Below are 25188 nucleotides of genomic sequence, written 5' to 3'. Positions count from 1 at the left end.
CTGTGGATTTTCCCTAAAAGTTTCAAGAGGAAAAGTTTATCAGATAAAAATGATACTAAACGTAGGAATGAATCGATGAAGAAAACCAGTAAAGGTGATAAAGGTGTTTTATTTGAAATCACGTAAGAAGATATCAAATCACTCTAAATGGCCTGTCACACATAAATGCAGTTAATTCTTCATAAATGCCCACTAATGATCCATTATCTTTTAGTTTGAATTTCCAGAAATATTCACATCATAAATTGGGAAACAATCTCATAGGGAAGTGAGCCTTTAAACTGCAATAATAGCGGTTTTGTGATTTGCGAAGAAATATCATAGATCACTATATCGCATAATTTTTTTTCGTTTAACTTACCACTTTTTTTAGTTTGTGCGAGATGCAAGATGTGAGAAACAAACGCCATTAATTATCGGGCCTCTTTTTAACGAATAATGGACCTCTGCATGTGTTGATGGAAGGATTAAGAGGTGGGTCCAAGACGAGATCACATTTGGCAATATTGGCATATAATAGGTTGAGGCTTGTGTGGTATGATTGAAATGCGATCCGGGAGGGCTATTATACCATCACAATCTTGCAGATCACAATAATTTGGGCTAACCTGTTAAGAGAAGTCTTTTATAAACAACGATGTTGCGATGCGAGACTTTAGCTTTTTAAAGAAGCTTTAAGGACTTTCTAACATTATGACCACTTTTTTATTATAGATTTACTTTTTTGATTGTTTCATCGTAGATCATGGTGGGTTAGAAAGGTATCATTTGTGATGCATTTCATGCTAAATAAGAAAAAGTCACATTTAGATGGTTTCATAGGTTTTGTTTGATATCTTGATTTATTCTAGAAATAAAAGAAATATCTACATGCTAGGATTGATTTTTTGGGTATATGCATTTTTTTAAAGGGTCCCCATTTATTAAAGGAATATTTTACTACTAGCTTTTATAGATGGGCATTGTTGACAAGCACAACAATTGGTGATTCAATTGGAAGAACCAGTTATCTCTGAGAGTTTTTTTAATTTTCTAAAACTTCTGAAATAAATATAGTTTTGAAAATTAAACTAAATTGCGTGGAATACAAGGTAAGTAGTACTTCTCATTTATCAATAACAACATATGCTCTAAGTATCTTTCTTCTGATTGCCCTTTTCTCACAGATAGTGATTTTACCTACATCAGTCATTACTTGGTTATAAATATAAAAGCAAAAGAATCTCATTAGATCAATTTTGGTATACTCATTTGTCGTAGGTAAAGCCTCTGCTGCCATCAAGAGTTCATAGACTTGACAGAGCTACCTGTTACCCAGTAATGATTCAGTATCCCACTTAAGCAAGAATGCAACTTTAAAGATAAATTCTTCTATATACTGGATGCTTTCTTTATTTTATTGAAGTAATTCATTATTTATTTTATTTCTTAAAGGAAAATGTCTTCGTTTGGTAGCCAAAATTGACAATGCCATTCAATTGATTTGTAACTGAACTAAACAAGCTGGCTATTGATGAGACCCCTTGTCTTTTGATTGATCAATATCAAGCCATTACCCTATTTCGATATTCAGTATTGGTGATGCCATTTAGTTATAATCTTATGATCATGGTAAGCTGGGTCTTGATGAGACCTCTTATCCTTTAAGTTTAAAGTATATCTTAGAATTACACTCTAAAATGGAAAGCTACTTAAGTGAGGGAAATCATTGGCTCCTTAAGAGTTTCTAGACAAAAATTCTAGAGTTTAAAGATGCTTTTCCATAAAGAAACTTTTCTTTGTTATTGATACTTTTCCTGACTGATGTAAAGAAAATTTCTTTCTAAAGTTAAGTTTTATCAAAGATTGGATAATTTAATAGAAAAAAACAGGTAGTTTCAGAGCTATACCACTCAACTATTTATTTTAGGAATGAAGATTAATTTTCATAACCATTTCTACTTATACAAGTGAAAAGAAAAATTAAAAAGAGAAACTATCCTTCAGTAAAGCCAAAAGTAAATGTTTTCAACTTGTATTATTATTTCAAAACAAAATTATCTAAAGGATATACTATACAGTGATCAGAGGAGATCATCTTTTATCAACGCCTTAGAATTCAGCCTCTTTGAGGGGGCAACCTCCTTTACATTACATAAATGAACAATTCTTGGATGATTCAAATGACAAAACCTCCTTTCTATATATAGGAGTCTAAGGAGTCACAATATAATCCAACCAACCTAACAATAATAATATAAAGCCACAAAAATAACAATAGAGGGATTCTATGGGGCAAAGTAGTAACAATACGAGGGCAGTAGGGGCACAACAATATTAATAAGGGGTATAACTATAATAGTAATGGGGTAATCACTAGTATTATAGGGACCCAACATGCCCCTCTCCTTCAAAAAGTGTTGTCCTCAACGCTTGAGTAGTTCTGGATACTTCTGCATATAATTCTCATCCTCCCATGTGGAATCTTCAGCGGATAAGTTCTTCCACTTGATAAGATACTCTGAAATTGAACGATTCCGTAGCTATCGAGTTCTTGTTTTTGTGACTACTTCCGGTTCCAATATAATCTTTCCTTCCTCGTCAAGTTCTGGAAATATTGTTTGAACTGGAAGCTTGTTGCCTATAACCTTCTTTAAACATGAAACATGGAAAACTGGGTGCAATCGAGAAGCTGCAGGAAGCTCCAATTTGTATGCCATAGTACAAATCTTTTGCAACACCTTGTACGGACCATAATACTTTGGTGATAATTTATTATCCTTCTTAGATTGCTTGAGGGACATTTGCTTATATGGTTGTAGCCGTAGGAATACCCAATCACCTACATCAAAACTCCTTTCACTGCGATGTTGATCTGCCTGTTGTTTCATTCTATTCTGTGCCAACACGAGGTTATCCTTTAAGAGTTGGAGGACTTGTTGTTGATGTTCGATGTGATGTTACACTGCCTGAATCTTAGAATTTTCTCTTAAATATGATGTGATGGATGGTTGTTGATACCCATAAAGTGCCATAAATGGGGTCATTTTTGTTGTTGTATGGAACGAAGTGTTATACCACCATTCAGTCAGAGGCAACCATTTGACCCATTGTGTCTGTTTATCAGATACAAAGCAATGAAGATATCCTTCCAAACATTTGTTTACTATCTCAGTTTGCCCATCAGATTGAGGATGATAAGATGAGCTATGAGCTAACTGAGTACCAAGACAAGAAAATAATTCTGCCCAAAAATTTCCAGTGAAAATGGGATCTCTGTCACTTACAATAATCTTTGGGTTTCCATGTAGCTTTTGAATTGTTTCCATAAATGCAGTAGAAATTGTACTGGCTTTAAATGGATGTGATAATGCACAAAAGTGTGCATACTTGGTAAGTCTGTCAACTACCACCATGATGACACTTTTTCCCTCAGACTTGGGTAAACCTGTGATAAAATCCATTGAAACCTCCTCCCAACGTTGGCTTGGAATGGATAAAGGTTGTAATAGACCCGATGTCTTAATTGTTTCAACTTTATTTTGTTGGCAAACCAAACATTCCACCACAAAATTTTGAATATCTGATTTAAGGCCATCCCAAAAAAATTCCTTCTTAACCCTGTGGTAAGTTTTTAGAAATCCTGAGTGCCCTCCTAAGGGAGAAGTGTACAATTCCATAAGAATCTTTTGTTTTAGCTGGGAATTATTACAGAGGTATAAGTGATCTTTGTACCATAACGAATCATTTTTCCAGCTAAATGTATCAGATGTACTGGAATCTTGTTGTACCTTTAGAATAAGTGCCCACACTTCTTCGTCATTCTTCCATTCCTCCCTTGCTTCGTTTATCCAATCTGGTTGGATAATAGAAATGGCACACAACAATGCTTCCACATCCTCATCCTTTCTTGAGAGTGCATCTGCCACCACATTTTGCTTTCCTTTTTTGTAGATAATTTGAAAGTCATAACCCAACATCTTTGTGACCCACTTTTGCTGCTCTTCAGAGGATAATCTTTGTTCTAAAAAGTATTTAAGGCTATCATGATATGTTTTTACCTTGAATGTCTTCCTGTTAGGTAGGGTCGCCATTTCTTAAGTGCATGGAGTATTGCCAACATTTCCTTCTCATAAATAGCTTTGCTTAAAAACTTTCCCTTCATTGGACAACTTTCAAAAGCAATGGGTCTTTCATCTTGCATTAGAACAACACCAATTCCATTTCCTGAAGCATCACATTCCACAATAAAGGTTTTTGTGAAGTCTGGTGTAGCTAAGACTAGTGCTTGGCACATTGCCTCTTTAAGATGTTCAAAGGCCTTTGTTGCTTCCGGAGTCCATGAAAATGCATCTTTCTTCAATAATGTTGTTAGAGGTGCTACTGCTCTCCCATAATTCTTAACAAACTTGCGATAATACCCTGTCAACCCAAGAAATCCTAGCATATGCTTTATGGACGTGGGGATCTTCCATTCCTTAATGGATTTAATTTTGCTAGGGTCTACCTTAACTCCTTCATGAGATACAATATGACCCAAATATTCCACCTACTAGACTCCAAAGAAACATTTGGATCTTTTTGCATATAATTGTTTCTCCTCCAATAGTTGTAGCACCCTGTCAACATGTTCAACATGATCCTTCCAAGACTTGCTGTAGATTAGTATATCATCAAAAAATACTAACACAAATTTTCTAAGGAATGGTTTGAAAATTGAATTCATCAAACCTTGAAATGTTGAAGGTGCATTGGTAAGGCCAAAAGGCATGACCAAAAATTCATAATGACCCTCATGAGTTCTAAATGATGTTTTCGGAATGTCTTCAATCTTCATTCTGATTTGATGATATCCTGAACGAAGATCCAACTTGGTGAAGTAAATTGATCCATGCAATTCATCCAGTAATTCATCAATGAGAGGAATGGGGAACTTGTCTTTAATAGTGAGCTTTTTGAGCTCCATATAATCCGGACACATGCACCATGATCCATCGTTCTTGTGCGCCAATAATACTGGAGCAGAGAAAGAACTTTGACTCGGTTGAATTATACCAGCCTCTAGCATTTCTGCAACCATACGTTCAATTTCACTCTTTTGGACATAGGGATATCTGTACGGCCTGATGTTTGGAGGAACACTTCCTGGAATCAGATGAATAGCATGATCATGATCACGCATAGGTGGGAGACCTTTGGGGGTCTCAAATACCTTGGAATGATTGTCCAGGACTTTTTGGAGATCTGGAGAAATAGATGATTCCGATGTGGAAACATCTAGCGAACATAATTGTGCAATTACACCTCTTTGCTCCTTTTTTAGAAGCTTTGTCATACCATTAGAGCTGATTATCTTTCCTGGTTTCCCTGCAATACCCCTCAATTCAACTTCCTTTCCTTCCACGGAAAATTTGATGAAAAGTTCTTGAAAATTAAAAGCTATTGTACCCAAGGATTGTAGCCATTGGACTCCTAGTACAACATCAACACCTCCCATTGGAATGGAAAGCATTGGGCTAGTCAATACATATTCTCCCATGGATAGCTTGATATTATGGCACTTTCCAGAGAAATTTATTGTTCCTCCATTTGCAATCATCACTTGACACTCTGGTGCTGGATATAGGAAGCAATTCAATTCTTTTGCTACCCTACAATGAATAAAATTGTGGGTGCTTCCTGAATCAATCAACACTATTACCTTTTTCTTCTTGATTTGTCCTTTTATCTTGATGGTTTGAGGAGTGGTAATTCCCGCCAATGCATTACAAGATATGGTCGGATTTATTTGTTCTTCATCTAGGCTTTGTTCCTTGGAGTATATCCTCTTCTTTTGACCTTTCTTGCTCCTTTTCTTCTTCCTCTTCACAATCTATGTAGAATAATTTCTTCTCAGCACACTTATGACCTTTAGTGTATTTGCTATCACAACTATAACAAAGCCCTTTTGCTCTTTTTTCTTCCAATTGTTGTGGTGTCAACCTTATAGGTTGTGGAAGACTAGCGGCAACAACACTTCCATCTTTATAGTTGTGAGTGGTATGCTTCTTGATTGCCATAATTTTGCTTTCCATTTTTCTTGCTAACCTGAATGCCTTCTCTAATGAATCATGTTCCCAAAGGCGAACATCATGTTGGATATTATCCTTTAAAGACCCTATGAACACATCAATCCTATGCTCCTCTGGAATATCTTTTACCCTTATGTTCAATTTTTGGAACTCCTCAATGTGCTCCATTATTGAATCCTTTTGTTTGAGACTTATCAATTGGCTAAAAAAAGTGTTGCTTTTTGTATCCTCATAATGTGCTATCAATTCTTCCGTAAAAATTGCCCAAGTGATAAATTGTTTACGAGAACAAAGCCATTGATACCATACAAAATGATTTGGTTCCAAAAATACAGTTGCCATATGTACCTTTTGTGCGTTTTGCACATTATTGATTCGAAGAATTGCTCCATCTGTAATATCCATGTGGCGGGATCCTTGCGATCAAACTTCCTCATATCGATTTTTGGAATATGGTGATTCTTAGGTCCAACATTAGCGTCTATGGAATCATGATTAACATTTCTTTTGTTCTCATCATGAGTTTCCTTTACTACCTTTTCACCATTAGTAAGTATTTCATGTAGAAAATTTGTCAAATCTGTCTTCAAATCTGCCATGCCTGTCTTCAAATTTGTGTTCAAATCTATCTTCAAATTGTCCATCTTAGCTTCCATGCCATTCATCTTAGCTTCCACGCCATTTATCTTAGCATATGTTAACTTTTGTGAGCGTGACATTTGTTGCACTTGTTCTTGTAATTTTGATATATCATGTAGCATTTCTTCCTCTTCTCCATGAGTCATGCTAGAGCTTTCAGGTTCCTTACTAGGTGTTTGCATTTTCTTTCCTCGAGGCATCAGTTACCGATAATAATGCTCTACTATGCCCTTTGAATTCCTTCAAAATAAATTTTCAAACCAAGCTTAAGCAAAAATTTAAAAAAATCTACACACCTTTTTTCACTTTGTAGGAGCTTGATATTGCCTCTGATGTATCTCTGTACTTTCCAATCATCTAGTTCTGAATTTGTGACCTGTAGTAGGTCTCTCTGTCATCTTTCCAATGCCACTAGTCAGATCCAAATTGGATTCTCCAAGAAAGAGTTATGCACAATCGCCCAGGATGACCTGATTATAGACCTTTCCAGAAGAGCAAGTGTGACGTGTACAATTTTCGATATTTGGTTTTGAAAAGATACACAAGAAACTACAGTCTGTCCTCTTTCCATACCTTCTTACGAAATTTCAATCTGATTCCCAGAGAGAAAGTTATGACAATTTTCCCCAGGTCACCTGTTTTGAATGTAATTCATGAGTCTGCAAAAAGACCAACTTCCTCAGATCATATCTCCTAAAATATTGCGTTAAAATCTTGGAAATTAGGACACAAGGTTCAGCGTGATTTCTTCTCAAATGGGGTTTTTTTTTTTACTTCTGAAACATCACAAAAATAAAGTTATAGCGAAAATGCCACGATGACCTATTTGGAGCAGCGAAATCCTAGAATCCAAAGCTCTGATACTAAATGTTATGAAACCAGCTCAAGAAAAGATAGAAAAGATAGATCAATGACTTAGAATTCAGCCTCTTCGAGGGGGAAACTTCCTTTACATTACATAAATGAACAATTCTTGGATGATTCAAATGACAAAACCTCCTTTATATATATAAGAGCCTAAGGAGTCACAATATAATCCAGCCGACCTAACAATAATAATATAAAGCCGCAAAAATAACAATAGAGGGATTCTATGGGGCATAGTAGTAACAATATGGGGGTAATAGGGGCACAAAAATATTAATAAGGGGTATAACTACAATATTAATGGGGTAATCACTAGTATTATAGGGACCCAACAGCTTGAGTCAATATGGCTGTGTATGATTTCTCGGAAGCAAAAGTGTACAAAGTGAAATGATTGGAAAAATTCGGCATTGCTAAAGACAGGGTGTTTATGATTTCTTGTTTTATAAAGTTAAAAGATTCATGTTCCAATTGACCCCATTTAAACAAAGATTTTTTTTTTTTTTATCATGGCTTGAAGGTGTAATACAATTCTTGAGAAGTTAGGGACAAATCGTTTGACAAAATTTATTTGACCAAGGAAAGATTGCGTCGATTTTTTGTTATGGCGCAAAGGTGTTTCAGAAATTTCTTTAGTCCTATGTGGGTCAATATGAATCCCTATTTTCGAGACAATAAATCCAAGGAGTTTTCCTTCACTTAATATGAAAAAAGACTTCTTGGGGTTAAGGGAAATCCCATATTTTTGACAATGTTCAAAGATTTGTTTTAGATCTCTCAGATGATTACTACATTTTTTGGAATATATAGTTATATCATCTAAGTAGATTACCACTGGCCTATTTACTAAACCCTTGAAAGAAATGTCCATGGCTATTTGGAAAGTGGCACCAACATTAATTAGTCCAAACAAAATCTTTTAATAGGCATAAGTGCCCCATTTTGTTGTAAATGTGGTTCTTAGTTGATCGTCTAGATGGGCTAAGATTTGATTGTAACCTAAGAAACCATCTAGAAAGGACATTAGTTCTGAGCCTACAACTGATTGAAATACCTATTCCATAGGAGGCAAAGGAAAATTGTCCTTTTGGCAAGCTTTATTGAGATTGCGAAAGTCTATACAAATTTGGATATCACCGTTTTTCTTTCTGACTAGAATGAGATTGGAGACCCAACTCGAATGTCTAACAGGAAAAATAATTTTGGCTTTTAGTAGTTTATTTAACTGAGATTTAATCTGGCTTTCTAAATTGGGATGAAATTTCCTCAATTTCTGTTGAATGGGTTTTTCATCAAAGGTCATCAAAATAGTGTGTTGAATAATAGAAGTGTCATAGGTTTTAAGATCATCATAATTCCAAGAAAATACATTCTTATATTGATTCAACAGAAGTATAAAAGTTGATTTTTCTTCTTTCGATCTCAGTTCGAAATCTAGATTGATGTTTTTTGTTTTTGAGTCAGTTCTAAGATTGATTAGTTCATACCTCAGAGTTGAACTCTGAAGTTTTGAAATAGTAGATCTTTTGAATCTATCTTTGAGGTCATATAAATCTTTCAATTTAACTACGAATTTTGGTATAGCATTGTTGGTTTCTAGCTTTAGTTGGTTGTCATGCTAGTCTTCATCAACTATCTAGTCATCATAAAAACCTTTTGAAGTGAGGAAGCTTATGATATTGGGATCATTTTTAAAGACACTCTAGTTGGTGATATTATTAGGAATAGATGGCCTAAAAATTAATTCAATGGAGAATCGATCTGGGTTGTCATATTCTAGTGGAATAAGCTTGGAAGCTACATTAGCTAGGAGATCGATGCTAGCATTTTGTATTCTTGGGATAGAGGAAATATCAAACACTGTAAAATGTGAGGTCAAGTCTTTGACTAATGATTGATAGTGTTTCAAATGTCCTCACAGACAGTGTATAATATTTCTTACTTATCTAACAACAATTTTGAAATCTCCAAACACATGAAGGTATTTGATATTAAGACCAATTGCTTTGTACAAACCTTGAATGAATGCTTCATATTCAGCAATGTTGTTTGTACAATCAAATTCAATTCTACATGCTAGAATAGTCTTTTCACCTTATGGGCTAACTAATATGCATCATGCCCCTGCTCCATCATTGGATCTAGATCCATCAATAAATAATTTCGAGAATAAAGAATTATGTACAAGTTGATCTACAAAATTCACACATTTATAGGTGTCTATTTGGGAATAATTTTCGATTTGAGATACAACAAATATTTCTAAGAAAGGTGAAGTATGAGCATTGAAATTCCCCAGGAATGACCTAACAAAATAGTTTCCGATTATATTATTGTTATATGCTACTGGCTCATTTTCTCCTTCTAGCTCTATCACTATATATTTTTTATGTTTCTCTCGATCAACCTTTATCTGATTTGGCTTGCCATTATAGGGAAGCCACATGTGAGACCAGTCAGTTGCGAAGTAACCATGGAGTTTTTCTAATCAGGCCCTACTGAGGATTAAGCCATAGAATTCAGGAATGTCAGCTACAAGTATATCAATGACTTGACAAACTTTTTGGTTTGATGATGTCTAATGGTTACTTGATTAAGTCCTCTGACAACTTTGACTTGAGACCGATCTAATTGTACTATTCGTACTGTAAATTTTTGAGGCTAGACATTTTACTTAGCGCAGACTATTCTAGGAAAAATGTTAGATGAAGCACCAAAATCAACTAAACAATTGTGCAAGTTTTTATTAAAGACTTCAAAAGTAAGGAGAAATGGCAGAGTATGAGATTTAGATCTTCCGCCAATTAGAGAGATGTTTGTTGGATCAATTTTGTTTACAGAAATACTAGGGGGTCTTCCCATTTCCTAAGCAGCCTGTGATATTACTGCGGCAGGAAGCGGGGTAGTAGGAACTGCTTTCAGTTCTTTCAAAGGTAGGTTCTGCTGATGTTTTAATTTACTAAGCTCATGAAAGGTGATGTTTTCCCTAGCTTTCTTCATATCCTCAATAATATTGTATTCCATTTCATCGGGAATTATCAGAGTTTTAGATGAGGGTGAAGGATCTAATTGGGTAGGGTTTGTCTTAGTAGATTTCGATGAAGATTTCTTACCTACGACTTTATCTCTCAAAGGTGGCATTGAAGCTTTCTGTTTTGAGCTCGATTAAGGTGGATCAAGTTGATTTCTATTTCTAGTGGCTATAGGTAATGCTTCCTGATCCTCTTCATTTGGAAGGATAAAATCCCACATTCCTTGTAACTCCATTATTTCTTCATCGTCAGTTTGTTCTTCACTTAAGGCTTCTTCCTCATCTCCATCCTATTCAGCGTTGGATATAGCATTTGGTGGTTTAGGATCAGTTGGGGCATTCCTTTTTTATGGTATAAAATGTTCCTTGGAAGAAGATTCTGCTACTTGATTTTTTATGTCAACCATTTCATTATACATGGTCTTGAGGACATTTTGTAACCTTTCCAGATCAAAACGATCCTTTGGTGGTTTTTTCCTAGAATCATCTCTAAAGCTTACTTTCTTCGATTTTCTTTCCTCTAATTCATTTTTATTTTCTACGGTCAAGATACATTTTTCAAAAGCTATTGCCTCTTTCATATTTTCTGATAACATCAATTTGACAGCTCAATCAATGAAGGTGGTTGTGTTTGAGGGTAGAGCAGAAATGTACCATTCATTTGGACCTCCTCACTAGGCTTGGACATTGTAGGTTTTTATTCAATAACTTATTGAAATGTGAGTTGAATTCTTTAATGGGTTCTTTTGGTTTGGCTTTCAAATTGAAGAGTTCATTTATCAAAGTTGTTGTATACCTATCATCTCCAAATTTAGTTAAAAAATTCTCTTGAAAAGCATCCCAGCTATTAATAGAGCCTGATGGTAATGAAAAGTACCATGATCATGTTGCTTCTTGTACAGTATATGGGAATAATATTACAACTGCGTCTTCTTCTGCTACTCCATTCAAATTAATGGACAACATGAAATTATTTATATGTTCTTCAACTAACAGGCCATTATTAGGGTTAAATTTAGGTAACCATTTTTCTGGATGTGCTGGCAATTGGGACAAAGGTCCAACCATTCTAATAGCTCCTGGGTTGGTCCATGGCCTTGGTTGAGGTTGATTTTGTGCCATTGTTGGAATATTAGTAGAAGAGGGTGAAGCAGTGATTAAAGGTGATTGGGTAAAGGATGGTGCGACTCCTGTACGTGTGTGAACCATAATCTGGAGTTCGGAAGCAAGTGTGTGACCTTGCAATGATATGGATGGAATGGATGATGATGATGAAAGAACCTTGTTGTGAGATTCTGATGGTGTCCTCTTAGCCCTTTTACGACTTGGCAGAGGGAATTCAAATGGTGGGATTCCAAGTTTTTCACTTTGTGATCTGGTTAATGGTTGCGATGGGATATATTAAGAAGTGACAGTGCCTTGGGATAACTCATATTCTTCTTGAGATATTGAAATCCCCTACAATTTGTGGATCAGAGATTGTAATTCAGGTGGTTTAGAAGAACAACTGTCTGGCTTGTTTAGGATTTCAATAGTGGGCTTTATATTTTTCTTTTCAACTTTTCGCTTGGGAATAGGAGATTTGGAATTTGAATGAGAAGTTGGAGGTGATGCTAAGGGAGCATTACTCTTAGAATGGCATGTAGATTTATATTTACTTGCCATTGATAGTCAGACCCTCCTCCTAGCACCAAATATGTTGAGGCTCAAAAATTGTTGCCTCAACAAGGGGGATAACCACCCAGTCCGAACCTTAGGACAGCTCCTTTTCCATTTGGAATAGTGGCTCTGACTAGGGATAATGGGACAAGTTTCCCAATCTATTTTTATGCTTGTGCTAATAGGATGATGTTTTTGAGACTTTTTGGAGTAATACTTAACCTCAAAATAATCTAATCTAACTAATAATCACACACAATTTTTCTTAATCAAAAATATTTATCTAACTATAACTATCCCAAGAGTGACATGATATATGCAATGTAAAATTATAACTAAAAGTAATTGATAATAAAGATCATTCAATTACGATAAGAATTGAATCCGTTTAATAATGATCGTTTCGTATAAAAAGTTAGCTGAAATGATATGAGAGATATATCGCACAAAAATAATTGATGTATTTAGTATAAACTATAAATCATCATCAAACAACAATGCAATAATGGAAATCTAAAATTCAAACTTTCATACATAAATAACTTGAAGATAATGTATTACTTGACACATAAGTAAAAGGAATTAAGGGTTTATAGTACCATTTATAATACGTTCTACTCATGTGCTCTAGCAATATTGATCTACTTTCAAATCATCCAACATCATCTAAGGTTACATGAGTGAAATTTCAGTAGAAGATGTCGAATTCAAGTAGAAAATAAATCATTTTCCATTAATTTCACCAGAACTTCCTCAAAGGGAGCAGAAGTGTGTGTTCTGAAGAATGTTTCTGATAAAATTTCTGGACCCCTCTCTAAATGCGTGAGAGGGGTTTAAATACTAAATTATGTAACTAAAAATATATTATTACAAAAAAATATGAGGAGGTTTAAGCGACGTGCCTCAATTTAATCAAAATAAAACAAAAATAGAAATATGCATAATGACTAATTCTGCATTCAATCTTTTAGATTGTAAATATCTAGCATGGTCTTGAGGAGTGTAGATTGGCTAACTTCAGCTTCCAGTTGTTATGTAAACATGGCACTAATGAGTGAGAGCACCATTTTCTCCAAAGAAACAGTTAGGCATTTCAGGGTTATACACTAGATGTGCGCTTTACCATATATTACCAATATGTCTCCCAGTTTAACCTGGTCACTTGCCTAATTGCTTCTGTTCTTTCTTCTGCTGCGTGTTTCCACTATAATTCAAGTTGTTTTGCATTTGGAAGGAAACCAGGAGTGGTTTCTGCCACAAGATTAGCACTATGCAAATTTTCATTTACACTTTCAATGATGATGTTTGTCACTGCTACTGCATCCTCTGTTACCTGTTCTGCCTCTTTTAGTCGAGAACCCCAACTCGAGAATAAGATCTCTTTATGTGATTCATCCAGTTTGGGCATGTCGACTCTTCTCCCATTCTCTGAATTTTTCCAAGTTATGAAATCTGAAACCTTTTTAATAATTTCGTCATATTCCAGTCACAATTCCATAACTTGGCTTGTTAACTTGCCACTTATTTCATAGTAAGAGTTCGACTACAATATTTTTTGGCATATCAATTCTTTTTGGTGTGTGAGCTGGGAGTTGAGGCTGAGTGCTTCAGTGACAAACTGATCGATCTTTGGTTCATCCTAATGTAGATCTATTATGTTGTGTATCTATGACTCCTTACCTAACAAGCTAATTTGATGTTCTATTTGCATTCATTGGAACTCCTGCTGTAACTTAGCCAATTGTATTTATGATTGTTGGTTGGTTTTGGCTTGCTGTAACTGTTGTTCTAGTGACAAAATTTTGTTTTCTTATTCCTTAAGCAATAGTTGTACCTTTGTGTCTTTCTCAATAGTTGCCATAACATATGCACCTGTGAACTACAAGAGCCTAGTGAGGTTGGATGATGGGTCGATGGATGAGTCTTTCTAGAGGACATCCATCAGCTCATTGTTTGGAGTGGTAGATTCCAATTTTCCTTTCTTTCTATGTCTTCTAATAGTGGCCTTGTGCTGTGGGCTGTAAAATAAATTAAGAGGGGTAATTTCTTTTATTCTTAAAACAATCTAAGAGGTGGGGGTAACAGGAATGTGTTCTATTTCTTGAATATTCACAATTCCCCTTGTTATAATCTTTGAAGTTGTTTATTGATGTGTCATTTGTGTCTTCGGTGCTTTTTTCTCTATGTTGAGTTTTTTGTTGAAATTATCCCACTGCTCTTCAAAATCAATTACCAGAGGCGTTATTAGATGTATAGGGGGATTATGGGTTTTCGTCTGCTTGATGGTCGAAGTCTGTTCATTTGTCTCTGCTGTAGACTAGGTTGTAACCTGGATTGATTCCTTGCTCCTACTTTTCTTATTTTATGAAGACTTCTCAGATGCCTTTCCAGAATTGTTCTTAGACTTTTCCTTAGAGTCACCATCTATGCTTACGTTGGGAGTGGGCTCCCTTATTGGTTCAATTTACAATTGATCCAATGGGACCTTTGATAATCTCTTTTCTCTGTAGCTATAAAATGTTTCAAGACCTTCTTAATCAAAAAGTATCTGTGCCATATGCTTCACTTCTCTAAAGGAATTCTTTTGTAATAAAACATCATCAAATGGGTCCTTGTCATGGATGAATATTTTTACTTTGACCATAGTGATAAAATCCTTGACAATACGAATGGGGCGTACTCTCTTCTGGGGAACTTAGGTAATCATAGAGACAAAATATTATCTACTTCCTTGAACACATGGATAGGGTCAAGTAATGTAAACACTCCACATGACACAAGAAATTGAGGCAAAATGGCCTTTTTTGACTCCTTCAATGCTTTTCTCATCCCTCCTTCACTGCATGTCTAATAGGCTATCTCTCTAGGCATTAATTTACTTGGGACATAGAGAGGGAGAACATCAGGAGAGGCGATGCTTCCAAACACTCTAATATATGTAAATGTCTCTTCCCCAAACCATATAGCTACTGGGAGGATGTATATCTTAGCTTGGGATAATATGGGGGCATCTCGATTATAAATTCATTTATCGACGAGAAGCATAACCCCGTGACAAATCTTGAAAAAATGTGGTTCAAAATTGGATTCCCGCATGTTTATGTGGTAGATGTGAATAAGAAGTGGGTATTGAATAGTCCACTTCCATCCCATAAGAGGGAATTTAGAACCAAAACAAATAGTGTCCATAACATAAGCACACATGAAAAACGGAGGGTAAACCCTCGAAGTAATAATCCTTTCCCTTTTATACTCTATAATTTCTTTAGCTAAATTATCAGACAGGATTTGTGCGCAATCTATTATTTTTACATTAACAGCTGCATCTATTAAAGGTAACCATTCTAAGGAGAATTTGTTACTATTGGGTTTGCCAAATAGTCTACAGAGCATAGCCACAGTAAAACAGAAAGGGGAACAAACAAATGTGGTGGCATACATACTGGTTTTATCTTTCTTGATTCTTTCTTCTTTATTTGACCAATTATTTATGTAGTCCACCGTGTCTTCATTTTCCTTGATGAATTCTCAACAAATTTCCTGTTGTAGGTAACCTATGGCTCCAGCAGGTGGTACATAAGCCTTAGGTTATCTGGAGTGAAAGATGCTATAACATCCTGGCCTCTTGTTTTGATCCACTTAACCATGTCAGTATAGGGGATTGTTTTTAGCCGCATGGATATTCGGTGCAGAAATTAGCACGCAAATTCATTTATGGAAGCATCAAATGAATTGCACCCATCAACTGTAATCGTTGTGTCAAGAATCCTTGGTTGTTCTTCCTCCAATAACTGATACATAGCCTCCCATGTAGACGTCCCTACTTCCCTATTACATGTGGTATCTGTGAACAGAGTCATTTCTGAAATCTCAAAGGTGACTGCATTCCCTTTCTTTACCATTGCTTTCATCTCCCCATTCTGTGGCTTTTTGCTAAAAGCTTCAAGAGGAATAGTTTATCGATAAAAATGATACTGAATGTAGGAATGAATCGATGAAGAAAACCAGTAAAGGTGATAGAGGTGTTTTATTTGAAATCACATAAGAAGATATCAAATCACTCTAAATGGACTTTCACACATAAATGTATTTAATTCTTCATAAATGCCCACTAATGATCCATTATATTTTAAGTTGAATTTCCATAAATATTCACATCGCAAATCGAGAAACAATCTCCTAGGGTGGTGAGCCTTTAAACTGCGATAATATTGGTTTTGTGATTTGCAAAGAAATGTCGCTGATTGCTATATCGCATAATTTGTTTTGTTTAACTTACCACTTTTTTGAGTTTGTGCGAGATGTGAGATGCGAGAAACAAACGTCATTACTTATCGGGCCTCTTTTTAATGAATAATGGACCTTTGCATGTGTTTATGGAAAGATTAAGAGGTGGGTCGAAGACGAGATCACATTTTACAATATCGTCATATAATAGGTTGAGGCTTTTGTCGTATGATTGAAATGTGATGCGAGAGGGCTATTATACCATCGTAATCTTGTAGATCGTAGTACCTTGGGGTAACCTCTTAAGATAAGTCTTTTATAAACAATGTTTTTGTGATGCGAGACTTTAGCTTTTAAACGTAGATTTAAGGACTTTCTAACATTATTACTACTTTTTTTATTATAGATTTACTTTTTTTATTATTTCATCATAGATCGTGGTGGGTTAGAAAGGTATCATTTGTGATGCATTTCATGCTAAATAAGAAAAATTAGAATTTAGATGGTTTTATAGGTTTTGTTTGATATCTTGATTTATTCTAAAAATAAAAGAAATATTTACATGTTAGGATTGATTTTTTGGGTATATGCATCTTTTGAAAGGGTCCCCATTTATTAAAGTAATATTTTACTACTAGCTTTAATAAATGGGGTGATTTTGACAAGCACAACAATTATGTATAAAGTAATTGCAAAAGAAAATTATGGTTAAAGCATTTCATCTAATATAACTATTCTACATTTTTTCTCATAGTTTTGTTCAGAGTAAACTTAAAGATTTCCTGGAATTTCATATTTAATTTGTGTATTCAATCAAAATAACAAAAAAAAAATTCAGCGCATTGAATGTATATATGCATCCAAAAATAAAATTTAAATTATATATATCAACCTTAACCATAGATCTATAACATCAAAAGGAATCAAATCTCTTGAGGTTATACTCTAGAAAAGGTTTGCACCTCAAGAGATTTGATCCCTATCGATGATTCCTAGATATGTGCTTAATATGGATCTATACTAAGTTATCAAAGATTTCATAGCCCATCCTTCTATGCCATAGCCATGTCTCATCTTTCTTGCTTAAGTAGAAACTTACTCTAGAGTTATCAAAGACATGTACATTGTTGTGTCTTAATTTCCTTTCCCACTAGCTTTCCATTCTACACTTTTCTTATCTCACAATATTTAGAAAAACACATCACATCATATACATTATAAAAAATATAAATTACACTTAGAATATTGTGCTTAATACTATCCAAATACAAAACATTTTGGCCCTTGATCTTCTCATCTTGAGTAACTACACCCTTTCCTTTCATTTGTGCTAGAGCATTATTTCCAAAGGTGATACTTCCTTTCCTATTTTCATTTAGAAATAATAATATACTCTTATCTCTAGTTATGTACTTTGAAAAAATTCTATCTACATACCATTTCCCTCTTCTTCATGTGCAAAAGGAGCAAGCCCACACTCTTATGTTTTCTTAGTATTTCGTTTCCATTTCTTCATATTTCTTGGATGTTTAGATTGTTTAGGGATCAGCTTTTTAGGAGGGAAATCAAACTTGCTTCTAAACACACTAGGTTTGTGGCCAAAGCTATTACACTTAAAGAACTTAATCTCATTTAGCAGAAGAGAAAATGTTTTTCTACTCCCAACAAACAAACTTGTAGATCTAGGAATTTGAGAATATATGGAACTGAAAGCAATTATACAATTAATGGATCTAAGCCCAAAATTATGAAACACATAAAAATTTACATAGAACAAATTTTGGTGCATGAAATCTGAAAAGCATTGAGTTTGAGGCAACTAATTCTACCTAAAATACCTTGTTTATTGGCTTACACATCTATGAGGAAAAACATTTGAAGCTTTGATTGATTTTGGTCCTTATTTTTTTCTTCTCTAATTTGTATGTTTTAGAACTTCAATGACTCTCCCTTGAAGTGCTTTCACATATATTTGAATACTCTTTTTCCTATGGACCTAGTGTTTTCCATTCTTTTTAAACTTTGTTGGGGATCTACATAACCAAGACCTGTCTTATTTGTAGGGTATCTTTGACTATTGAGAATGTTTTTCCCCAAGAAAAAAGCGTAATTTTCATTAATAAATTATGAAAATTACATGTTGAATCTCCAACACATCTGAGATGCATTCACTTGAAGTCAGAAAAAGACAATGTTTAGATATTTACAAAAATCATTGTGATAATTACAATAATTTAACCAAAAAAACGACAATAATCCATATAGTCCACTATGAGTCTAGAAAATAACTTTAATGACAAAAGGAAGAAAGAAATGATCATGAAGACCATTTAGAGAGGTTTCCATCCACATCGATAAATGGAAGATGAAATAAATGGAAGAACTCCCCATCCTTAAATTGCTGAATCAACCACTATCCCCTGGTCAGTTGGGCAACCTCTTTAGATAGAAGATCAAAAGCTTCATTCCTTTCCTCGAGAACAGAGGAGAGCATCTGGAGCGTGATTTGGTGACTGATGCCAAAGAGGTCCCAGAATCCGTCCTAGTGAGCGCCACCCCAGTGACACCTCATCATGAACTATTGCATGAGGACGAGTCACCTGAGATGATACCTCCATCTCCACTGTTTGGGTGCCCGTCGTAACAAAGGTTCTCAGGGTTCTCGAGCTTCTACCAATTACTAGGGGGAAATATTTGAACAGATTGCCAACCTCATGAAGATGGCTACATCTAAATGGGATACCCTCATAGTCCAAAATCTTCCATCTGATAATTTCGCCCATTTGAAAGCAGTAGATCTCAACTAATCCTTCTCAAGTATCCAAATGCACAAGAATTCTAGCCATTTCCGAGCAGCCAGAGTCCTGGTACGATCTGTCATGATCAAGGCAGACTCCCAAATCATGTACAATACACCTAAAAATGTCATATGCCCATTACTAAAGTGGGAGTATCGGGAGGAGTACCCATATCGGCGTGGCCCGTAAATTTTCCTTTTCCAGATCAAATAGGGACATCCAATGTTTAAGAAGAACTAGAGTCATCTCTATGTGTCAATATTGCATCAACACCCAATCCACCGACTTCGGCAAGGGAAAAATAAGTGCAAACCAACCCTGAGACATTGTTATTGCTATTGGAAGTTTCTCCATTACATTTTCCCAAATCTCAATTTCCCACATTTCTAAATGCCCCAAGGAGTAGTTCCTGCCATGGACCCTGCCCACCAGCACCATTCTTTTTGTCAATGTTGTTTCCTCTATGGCTATGCCAGCCCCAAAAACCAGTATCCTACCACATTCTCTTATCTTCAATGTCTTTGAATTCTTTCCCATCCTAGGGTCAGAGTGTTTGCCTGCACTTTAGTGAGGACCTTTCATCTGTGGGTTCTCATCTGAGTCAGAAGCCCTTATGTCTTCCGGCTCAGAATCCCTTCTTGACATGCCATTAAGAAAACCCCGAGGTGTGTGTATTGCAGGTGGAAACTGAGTTTCTAAAACCTACTGTGCATCTCACAGGATCTCTATGTAGGTTTTAGCCCCGTATAGAAATTACCTACATATGAATTCTAAAACACAGAAAATAAACAATGCAAGAGCATAACACATAAAACACATATACACATCGATTTTCCCCTGGATCCTGAACCGGGACTACCAGCTATATTTTTCATTATGTTCCTTTCAATGTTACAATACATATTTATACATGCTCAAGCATCTGATACCATGGATCGAAAACCATCATGTCCAAAAACTGTGGACCAAAAACCATCACGTCCAAAAACATGCATCAAAAACCATCGCGTCCAAAACCATGTGTGAAAACCATGAACAAAAGCATAGGTAGGTCCATCCCACCTAATATAGGGTCCAAGACAATTTTCCATGGGGTGCTACCCCAGACCCTATAGAGGGGGCTTACCCACCCCCCTCAAACCCCTTGGATTGCGGGGGTTGCAGCCCCCCCGTGACTCCCCCACTGCGTAATCGATGCAATGAAGGGGGGGATACACCCACCCTCTAACCCCCCGGTTTACTACGTAGGCTATTCGTGGAAAGAATATAACACAACCCAACATTCTCCCACTTGTTGTTTTATTTCCATAGGGGGCCACAGGAGAGCTTTTTCATTTATCCAACCCTACAATGACCATTGTTTCTCTAGACCAAGAGAACTTTTCAAAGCTCATAGATTTTGTCAATGCATCTACAATAGTCTTCAAAGTGTCCACCTTTACCAACAACGCCTTTTTGTCTTCTATCATATCCCTCAAAAAGTCATATTAAACGTCAATGTGATTTGTCTTTGAATGCTAAGCAAGGTTCCTTGCTAAGAAAATAGCAGTTTGGATGTCACAATCTATCCTTATAGCTCTCTATACTAACCCCATACTTGAACATAATCTCTGCAACCAAACTGCTTCCTTGCTTGCATAAGTGGATGCCATGTATTTTTCCTCTGTAGTTGATAGTGCCACTATAGATTGTTTCTCACTCATCAAACTAACTGCACTTCCAAATAGGTTAAACACATACCCACTTGTATATATTCTCTGATATAGATCTCCAGCCTAGTCTGCATCGAAAAAGCCATGAATATCCAAATCTCTGTCCAGTCTCGGCCTTCCTTGGTATCACAAACCATAATCTCTGGTGCAACGCAAATACTTGAAGACCTGCTTCATTGTTGTCCAATGCTCCTTCCCTAGTTTTAACATAAACCTGCTCAATACTCCCAATGCATGTGCAATGTCTAGTCTAGTACAAACCATCGCATACATCAGGAATAAGAACCTTCACTAGTTCACTATCCTGGATATTAAACCTCTACAGTATTGTCTTGACATACTTCCTCTAGTTTAACCATATCTTCCTCTTTGCCTGATATCTTTGAATTTCCATGCCAAAAATATAGTTTGCAGTACCAAGATCTTTCATGTCGAACTTGGAGGACAATTGGGTCTTTAAATCCTCGATAGTTTCTTTGTCATTTCCAACCAACAACATATCATCCACATACAAGGCCAGATAAATAACATGGTCACCAATTAATTTAAAATACACACAGTGATCTGCTTTGCTTCTGGTGAAGCCAAGTCTCTGTATAAATGTATCAAATTTATGATACCACATCCTTGGTGGTTGTTTTAACCCACACAAAGACTTCTTTAACTTACATACCATTTATTTCTTACCCTTCACTACAAAGCCTTTAGGTTACTTCATGTAGATCTCCTCTTCCAGATCCTCGTGAAGAAATGTTGTCTTCACATCCATCTATTCTACCTTAAACTCAAAAGCAACAACAACAAATAAAAGGAATATAATAGAAGCTACATTGACAACAAGAGAAACAATATCACCAAAATCAATTCCCCACACTTGGGAATAGCCTTTTGCTACCAACCGAGCTTTGCATTTCTCCACCTTTCCTTCTGCATTTGTTTTATTCTTGAAAACCCATTTGCTACCAATGGGTTTCCTTCTAGCCAACAACTCCACCAAATGCCAAGCATCATTTTTGTGCAAAGATGTTATTTCATCAACCATGGCCTCTATCAAGAGTTTTCCATCCTCTAAATCTACTGCTTACTTCACAGTTCTCGGATCATTATTAGTAATATATAAAGGAAAATTTGAACAGAAAGTAGATGGACTATGCCTTTCTGGCTGCCTTCTTTCTCGAACTGATCTTCTCACACCCAGAGTTTGTGGCTCTTCATCTTCTGATTCCTCTTCTGCTGTAGATTCTAATTCTTCCTCCTCAAGCTCAAACTCTATCTTCTCAGGCTCCTTTTGTAAGACTTCATGTATAATAACATCTTTAAACTCTCTGAAAACCACATCTCAACTGTACACAACCTTCCTTCTTACTGAGTTCCAACACTTATAGCCCTTTAAACCATCCTTATACCCAATAAAAATGCACTTTTTCGATTTACTATCCAACTTGGTTCTTTTCTACTTTGGAACATGTACATATGCATCACACCAAAATACATTCATATGTGAAAGAGAGGGTTTCTTACCAGTCCATACCTCTTATGGAGTCTTATCCTCCAACACTGATGAAGGTGATCTATTGACCAGGTAACATGTTGTATCCACTGCCTCTACCCAGAATTCTTGTCCTAACCTAGCACCACTGAGCATGCTTCTTTCCCTTTCCATCAACGTCTTGTTCATTATTTTTGCAACTCCATTTTTCTCAGGTGTTTATAGAGTAGTATTATTCCATGCTATACCACAATTCTTATAGAATTCTTCAAATTACTTGCTACAAAACTCTCCATTGTTATCTGACCTCAACAGCTTTATCTTCTTCTCTGACTGGTTTTCCACCAAAGCCTTAAATTATTTAAACCTACCAAAGACTTCAGATTTTTTCTTAAGGAAATATATCCAAGTATTCGTTAAGAACTCATCTAGATATGATACGTAGTACATAGACTTACCCAATGATGGAACCTTCACAGGTCTAAACACATCACTGTGCACAAGCTCTAATATATGTTTCACCCTCTTGCCCTAGAGGGGAAACTCATCTGATTCTGCTTCCCATATACACAATTTTCACAGAAATAAAAATCCATAGAGCTATTACTCATACCTTCCACCATACCTTTACCATGAAGTATTCGAAGGCCTTTCTCTCTAATATGTCAAATAATTTGATGCCACAACATGGTCTTCTCTCCAGAGACCACTACATTTTCTGCTCCACTTTTAGGAACCACATAACTATTGCACTCATCAACAACAATGCTACCTTGCAGCTTGTAGAGATTTCCAATCCAAACTCCCCACATCAGTACTAGTGCTCCCCAAACCATCTTTCAAGTATCCTTCTCGAACACTATTTTTACACCTACATCATCCAACTTACTTACAAAAACCAGATTTCTGGCCAATGCAAGAATATGCAAAACACCTGGAAGTGTTCTAGCCCTTGCACCTTGCAACATCAACTTTAATTTTCCATGACCAATGATTCTAGCCTTCCTATCATCCCCTAAGAAAACATCACCACCATCATATTTCTCATACTCGTAGAACCACTGTCTATGGGGAGTGAAGCAAAAGGATGCACCTGAGTCAATCAACCATGCCTCATGATCGACATGTGTATTTGAAGAAGCCAAGTACACATCCCCACCTTCATATGAGGTGGTTTTTGCCTCTACAGAAGGAGCATCATCATATTCCATTCCTTTGTTGGGAGCTTTAGATTTACAATCCATTTTGTAGCACCCATCCTTTCCACATTTCCAGCACACCACCTTTACAGGTTTTCCTGGAGATTTAGATCTCCCTCTAGATTTATATCTCCCACTTGATGACTTATTTGTGTTTCTCATCTAGGATCGTCCTCGTGTAGACAGGGCATCACCATTCTGGCTCTCCATAATTTTCCATCTCATCTCCTCCGTCAGCAAGGGTGAGACAATTTCATCAAACTGTAAAGAAGTTTCATTGCTACCTATTAAAATAACGAGACTATCCCACAAATCTGGTAGAGAACACAACAAACTGATGCACTTATCATCAACTAAAATTTTGATATCAATAGATAATAACTAACTTACCATAGTATTAAATGCATTTAGATGCCCTATCACTAAGTCTCCACCTTTCATGCTCAGGTTGTACAACTACTTCCATAGGAACAATTTATTCACCAGAGACCTAGATTGGTACAAAGTCCCTCACTTGTCCCACAAATCCTTTGCCATAGCTTCCCCTAATACATTCAACAATACTGAATCTGAGACACACAATCATATTGTGCTCTTTTCCTTCCGATCTAACTTCTTCCATTCTTCATTGGACACTCCCGTTGGTTTAGTACCTGGATCTACCGCGATCCACTGATATTTGTCCACCAGGAGATCCTCCATCTTGAGTTCCCACAACTCAAAGCTCTAACCATTAAATTTCTTATTCTCTATTTTTCCACTACTCACCATTGTCTTTCACCACCAGAATCGATCCCGTAGATCTCCCACTAAATAGGGTCTACCACAAGCCCGAGCGAAACCCCTAATTAACAAAGGCATCCCCTTGAAGCCAAAACAACTCTAGTACCAAATGTAGATTTTAGCCCCATACAGAGATTACCTACATATGAATTCTAAAACACATAATATAAACAATGCAAGAGCATAAAACATAAAACACATATACACATAGATTTTCTCCCGGATCCCAAAACTACAACTACCAGCTTGATTTTTCATTATGTTCCTTTCAATGTTACAATACATATTTATACATGCTAAAGAATCCAATACCATGGACCGCAAAACATCACGTCCAAAAACCTTGGACCGAAAACCATCGCATCGAAAACCATGGACCGAAAACCATCAAATCCAAAACCATGTGCGAAAACCATGCACAAAACCATAGGTAGGTCTACCCAACCTAATATAGGGTCGAAAACAATTTTCCCTAGGGCGCTACCTTGAACCCCGTAGAGGGGGGCTACTCGCCCCCCTCAAACCCCTGTGACCCCCCCGCTACGCAATCATCGCAATGAAGGGGGGGCTCCAGCCCCCCTCTAACCCCTTGTCCACTACATAGGCTAGTCGTGGAAAGAATATAACACATCCCAGCACTCTATAGAGGTTGTTAAAGGGGTCTTGAAGTCTTAGAACTATTCCACTTGTCTCCGCAACTGAAACCACTGTACTTCCCATAATCACCTCTATCC

This window comes from Pinus tabuliformis, chromosome 6 (genome assembly GCF_031772625.1).
Source record: "Pinus tabuliformis cultivar Carrire ecotype Pingquan chromosome 6, CPIR1, whole genome shotgun sequence".
Lineage (NCBI taxonomy): Eukaryota > Viridiplantae > Streptophyta > Pinopsida > Pinales > Pinaceae > Pinus > Pinus tabuliformis.
This window is presented reverse-complemented; position numbering follows the sequence as displayed.